Source organism: Mytilus trossulus, chromosome 7 (assembly GCF_036588685.1).
Source record: "Mytilus trossulus isolate FHL-02 chromosome 7, PNRI_Mtr1.1.1.hap1, whole genome shotgun sequence".
NCBI classification, from domain to species: Eukaryota; Metazoa; Mollusca; class Bivalvia; order Mytilida; family Mytilidae; genus Mytilus; species Mytilus trossulus.
Genome location: NC_086379.1, coordinates 47,459,918 through 47,467,262, shown reverse-complemented (window position 1 = coordinate 47,467,262; position 7,345 = coordinate 47,459,918).

Sequence of the window (7,345 nt, the reverse complement as noted above, 5' to 3'; positions counted from 1 at the left end):
TTCAAAGTTGTACTATTCCCTAAAAAGCAACCAGAATCAATGGAGGTTATATATATATATATATGTTCCAGACCATATGAGAATTTGGACCATACGCGCATGGTCATGACCATGCATATAATATGGTCGGACCATGCATATAATATGGTAAGACCATATGAGTATGTACTCACGGGCCGGACCATATGAGTATGTACTCACGGGCCAGACCATATTAGTATTTGAACCATAGAGTTTTTTTCTCAATAATATGCTAAAAAAAACTTTATTAAAAAGCAATGATGGCTACATGAAAATGTTTCATTTACAATTCAAAGACTACATAAACATTAAATATTGATACCAAAATTAATTGTATTCGTGCATGTATGCGTCGGGTGACATTTACATCAACAAGGCACATGTACCATAGCTTTTCGTGGGTCCGTGGTAGTTCCGATGTGTACACGGTGTTTTGAAGATCCTCTAGATATTCAATATAGTAACATGACTGTACATCATATCACCAGTTAACTTTAAAAATAGGGTACATGCCGGTGATGTCATTCGTTTTTGTAAAATTAAAACTCATATAATTAACAAAATTATACACTACTAATACTAGTTACATAAAGATTCAAAAGTAAGCAAATTATTATACTCTTTATTTTGAATGTCGACTTTTACGTCAGTTTATAGTTGACTTCTTTTCTAACAGACATTTTTTGGAAGTTATATTCCTAAATCGGATTAATGTATCGTTATGAACCACAAGTTACAAATATTTTTCATATAGTTTTGACTATTGACAAAATTTACTGTTTGAAGATATTCTTTTATTTTTTTAGCTAATCTTGTTGTTAATAGATCTATATCAAAAATACCTTTGGTAGTGTCCTTTTTTAAATGACGTGGCGATTAATTTGAAGTTATATGTAGAGTTAAGCATTGAAGTTTAACAGTAAATTTAACCTGTTATATACACATATGGTCCGACCATTCGCGAATAGTCGGAGCATATGAGTATATACCCAGATGGTCATGACCATACACGTATTGTACAAATACTCATATGGTCAAATTATATATATTCAAAGTGTCCGACTCAGCTGTCCAGAAATGAAAAAAAAACATGAACAATATAGAGAAACAATTGCATACAATAAACAAATGAAAGCCTATAACTATAGAAAGCTCACTTACGAGACTGTGAATTATGAATTATACGTATAAACGACCTGTACGAATACGAAAAATTAACTTGTACCAGCGTTTAAATGTTGTGGCATATAACAAAATGAAGTACCCCCAAAATATTGAAATATCATTAAGCTTACAGTCATTACTAGTATATGTCAGTTGTAATTCTGAAAAAATATAGATCTTATAAATATAAAGCCAACATGTTTTAAAAGGAACATGGTCATTCTGTGTCTTTTAATTGACTATTGAGAATTTTGCAGTTTGATTGTTGCCTTTTAATTCATTGAAATTGATGAATGAGGAATCGGCCAAGTAAAAGAGTGAAAAGGACAATTGTCTCTACCAATCTCTCCAACTTAAAATGTTTCCTACCAAGTCAGGCAAATGACAGTTGTTGTTCATTCGTTTGATATGTTTGAACATTTGATTTTGCCATTTGGGTATTGACTTTTCATTTAATATTTTCCTTTAAGTTCAATATTTTTTGTGATTTATATTTTTTTAAATCAGAATGTATGCATACATGTATGCGTGGGTAAACAAGGTTACACACAATAATACCAGTACAGAAAACAATATATTTCACTTTGATATGATGACGTCAATATACAAACAAAGAAGAAGGATCTGTCCCATATTTGTTAAATTACAAGTACAGGAAATGGTGAGTTAACCCTGGTTTCATAGCTAGCATAAACAACCATTTGAATAACAGTCGCATAATATATATTTATCCCATTATATTGACAACAATGTGTCAACAGAAGTCTGCATATGCATGCTGTTCAAATCTTTATCACAGTAAAAACATAAAAATATGCCAACAAAAAAAAACAAAATAGGAAATAGACAAAGCACATATAAATTGATCAAAAATGAAAAGACAAGAATACACAAAATGACGACAGCACAACAGATCAATGGCTAGATACATAAGTATCGAGCCACGCCTATAAAACATTACAAAAACTGTATATTGTTATGTGTTTACTTTTCTGCAAAGGCTAGAGGTGTAGGGAAGAGTTGATATTTCATAAACATGTTTAACCCTGTTCAATTTTGCGCCTGTCCCAAGTCAGAAGCCTCTGGCCTTGTTCGTCTTCTATGATTTTTAATTTGAGTTTCTTGTGTTTTAATCGAAGTTTAATATGATGTCCATTATCACTGTACTAGTATACATATTTTTAGAGGCCAGCTGAAGGACACCTACGGGAAACTTTTAATTTTAATAAATTATAAACTTTTGATATATATTTCAGAATACCCTAAATTCACGGATGTATAAAGGGTTTTGTTTTATGACTTGTAAGAGAAATTCACTGAACGAACCAAGCCATCAATATTCACAATTTTACTTAAAAGACCATGTTCAGTCTTCTCTTATTTCTGTAGAATACAAAGAAAATCAAAATCCTGTTTATATGCTTTGATTGCAGGTATGAACAAATATTTTTTCAGCATATTATAGACGGCTAAGTTTTAAAAACATAGTGTACCTCTCATGTCTATTATTATTATAGAGAAAAACATAGTTCAACAACCTGTCATTCTAAAGTGAAGAAGATCTTTATTAATCCAAATATTTAGTATCAAAATTACACACTACTTGAACAAAAGTTCTACCTTTCCAACTGAGAGAGAAGTTTAGCCGAATAATTAGGTAACACAAATGCTTAATAATGTAAAAAATAATGATTTGAGTCAAAAACCTGACCTCACTTTTATGAGCAACGCAATTCTAACAATTTGCATGCACACACTCCGGGTAATGTTTTTCCTGTTGTAATCATCATACTTCATATCTAACTTAACAATTATAAGTAAGTTTGCTTGACAAGATAAACTTTTGAATTTCTATGTTTGATGGAAGCAAAGAATGATAGACGGACGGGTTGTTCTTTTATTAATTGAATGCATAAATTCAATTTATTTAACAATTATTTACATGTCACTCAAATCATTTATGACACTATAATGAACTCCGTATGTTTCACTGTCATCCAGGTCATCAATCATTGAATCAGGTTGATCTGTTGTTCTTTGATTCGATCCCAGTTCCGTAGCATGTTTATATCATCTTTCTCTGGCTTTTGGATATGCCTTCCTATAAAATTGAATTAACGGTTATTATACAATAAAAAGAAGTGTCATTGCTCCAACATTGGCTGTTAGCACAACTGTTAATCAATCAGTATTCTCGAGCATTATAGAGCCATTGAGTTTTCCCCGCTGTTTGGTTGATTTTGTATTTATAACAAGTCTAGTATTCTGTGCTGAAGACTGGTTTAGTGATTGTCTTTTTGTTGTTTTCGGTTTCGTAATTTTTTGTCTGCATTTGTTTGACGATGACATAAACTGTGTATTAACTTTTGCTTTGATATAAATATGTACTACGTGTTTGTTCTTAAAAAAATTGGTAGCGTACATGTATTGCAACAGCTGTAATTTAGATACACATGATGACTTCAACTGTCATACAAGGAAGAAGATATTGAAATTCAAAAATATTATCTGTGATTTGTTTTTCTTTTTAGGATAATTAGATATTAAGTATAAAAGGTTTATTAACGGTAACAGACGGACAACACAGAGATAAGAAAAACCATAGGCACAAATAGATAAAGGACTCAAGTACTGATCTAAGAGTACTTTCCGATTGTTATCAAAAGCTTGTGTCAACCAATTACAACTTATAGATAATCATGTTCTCTCAAATAAAAAGTGTATGGCAACCCACCAAATAATTTTTCTATGTGCAAAAGAGTGTTAAGTTGCCGTTCACCATTGATAACTGTTTATTGAGGTATGTACACATTTTGTGTATTTGTGACTTGAAATACAATTCAACAGACATAGCAAAACTAAATTAAAAGTTCGACAAGTCCGACTATGTGAAAAACCTTCTTCTGTCATATCTATAATAATATTTGTAACTATCATATTCTTCGTATTGCTTTGTATACGATTCTTATAATCAATTATTACATAAGTTACCTGTACTCGTAATATAATAGGTCGCTAAGAATCAGATAAACGTTTGCGTAGAAGATTCAAACTTACCATAAAACTGAAACCAAAACGAGCAGAAGTCCTCCAAGAAGGAAGAAATTTATGATATGAATTTCAGTTAAATCTGAAACGGAATAATTGTTCGTGTAGGTTTATGGCAAGATAATTACATAGGTTTAGGTTGTTTATATGTATTTTATAGCACACTGCAAACGACATTAGTTTTCTGGAATTTTACCACGACAGACAACTTGCAAAAAGGGATTTGAATTTTCTTAAATTACAGGTCCATGACATTCTTGATCACAACTTTCAGTTAAACATATAGTGAATAATGAGGAATATTTGTTTAATGATAGAATAAGCCTCATGGTTCAGGTTCAAAATCACTATTTATATATAAAACATGTGATTTCTTTTTAATTCCCTCGACTTCCTTAGTTTGATATTCAACCTTAAGTTTAATTTCATAGAAACCAGGTATATCGAGAATTGTACAAAAAGTCATTATCGTCTTTCTTCATGCCAATTTTCAATCAATGTTCAAAGTCTTGTTATAAAAAGCGAATGTTTGAAAGACAACTGTTACTCAAAATAACCACTGTATATCTAAATGGTTTAATGCAAACTCATGGACAAGTAATTTTGAACCTTAAGTTTAACTTCGTAGAGCCGGGTTATCCCAAATTGTACATGACTCACCTTTTTACATGCCAAAATTTAACCAATGTTAAAGTCTTTAATAAAAAAAAAAGCGACCGTTCAAAATACAACTGCTGCCAAAACATGTAAAATGACCTCGGGATTTCGGAAATCTTAAATAATTACAATAAAAAAGATGTGGTATGCTTGCCCATGCGACAACTCTCCACAATAGAGTAAGTAAGTAAGTAAGTAATTAGTTTATTACAGTGTCACAATCTAACATTATACATAATATATTATACATCAGATAAAAACAGCATAAAAATATATTAGATTCCTGCCTTAAAAGACATATGAGACACTTTTACCTCATGCACATTAAATGCATACACAATTTAATACATTTTTCAAAAGTAAAATTAAAAAATACAAAACAATTACTTCGTAGATCAACAATTTTTAACTAAAAAGTACAAAAAGGGTAGAATTGATTTAAAAATCTTTAATAATTATATGCAAATAAATAATAATTAAAAATTTAAGTTCTTTAAAAGTTATAAATTTATCTTTCTCCTCTTAAACATCAAATGCAATGTTTTAGCTAACAGAAATTGAATTTCATCACAGCTCATAATATAATTAAATTTCTCTTCTACACTCAAGATTATAAAAACATAGTTTGATAAAAAGGGTGAATTTAAAAGTTCCTCTCTCAAGTCCGAATATAAATTACAGTTCATTAAAAAATGTTGTTCAGTTTCAATCGTATTTCCATCACAAAACTGACAAATTCTTTCATTTAAAGGTGTAACTGGCTTGGTGTAGATCAACAATTTATCGTTCGGCATTTGACAATAAACAATCGCAGTGCCCGAAATAACACATTAATTCTTAATTCTTATTTCAAATTTACGAACAAATAAATTTTAGCTCAAAATGGTATATATCTCGTTCACCAAAATTTTCATTTCTGCAATTTGTTGATTTGTTTTCAAGTTTAAGTAAACAATGTCATCATTGTAAAACTAAAACTATGCAGTTTGTCTTCTAAATAAGATAACAGGTACGCAACATCCGGTTCATGAATATTCAGCACGTTCAGCTGATGGAATATAATTTCGATTAGAAATAAGCAGTTATGTCAGAATGTGTTTAGTATAGTAAATATAGAAAATTCTAAAGGAAAAATTATTTTGACTAGTTATCTTACTTTGATGTTCAACAGCGCTATCTGTCTGTGTATTACTGATCATCGATAATGATGACTTCTCAAAATCATTATCACTCACTGTGACTGGATAAGTATTTTCTTTTGTAGTGGATACTGCTTTGAATGTATCCATAGAATAAAGAATATAGATTAACAAACACCAGCACAAACGAAAGCTGTAATCATCGAGAATAATTCATATCTATCTATCAAAGCATGTACACTGTAGTCTATATCGATACAATAAGACATATTCATAATTTATAAAATGATATAATTATCAAATTAATATTTTAAGAAGAGTGGGGACTAATAGTCACAACAATACCTGTTTTTATTTCTTAAAAATTATTTTCCAATTAAAAAGCGGTGAAAAGAAGGGTAACCCATTTCATGTTGGTAAGACATTAATGGATATTATAGTAAAATATTGATAGAAATTGAACGTAAAGTTATAATAAAAAATGAACAATATCATTGCAAATGTGAAATAACTAGTTACCAGTTGCAGGATTTGAAAAATATTTTTTGCAATATTGAAAGCTTTTATAAGTCCAAAGAGATTTAAACAATTACTTATATATGATTCAACAATGGACTACAAAGTGATTTAAAAAGACAGTTTTTATCAACCGTAAAATTTAACAAGTCATTTTCTATGAAAGTTGAAAATCAAGCCACACAGTTATAATTATTAATCGACGTTATTGAGGTCTCCAGTAAAATCGCCACAACTTAGAACTAATAATATAACGATAAGCGTAAAACGGTATTTGAACAACACTCTTACGCCATATCGTATAAAAAGCGTAAGTGTGTATCAGAAATTTTGCTTATTATTGCAATTTCATAGCGTAGAAAATACACTAAATAATATCCAAGCATAGTCGATACCAAACCCAAAACATTGACGATTGTCATAAAAAGTACTGCAAACGAAAAAAGATACTGTCAGCTTTCGGTAATCAATTGCATGCATCATAGATTATGCTTCGATCTTTTAAACATTAAACAGTTGTCCGCACTTATTTTGTAGTGCTTGTAATGTCTTGTTTTTAAGGATTTACATTTTAAACTTAATAATCGTGTTTAACTTCGCACACACAAAAGAACGGAATAATGAACACATCTATTTATATCAGTTATAATGTGGACAACATACACACATTTTTTTGTATAGGTACCATCATCCTGTACATCGTTACATCCTCGCCATTTTGATAGGTATACATTTTTGGTATCGTGTGCAATAAAGTAAACATCCAAACGTTTAAACTAGTTTTCAAACATGCAAGCTTG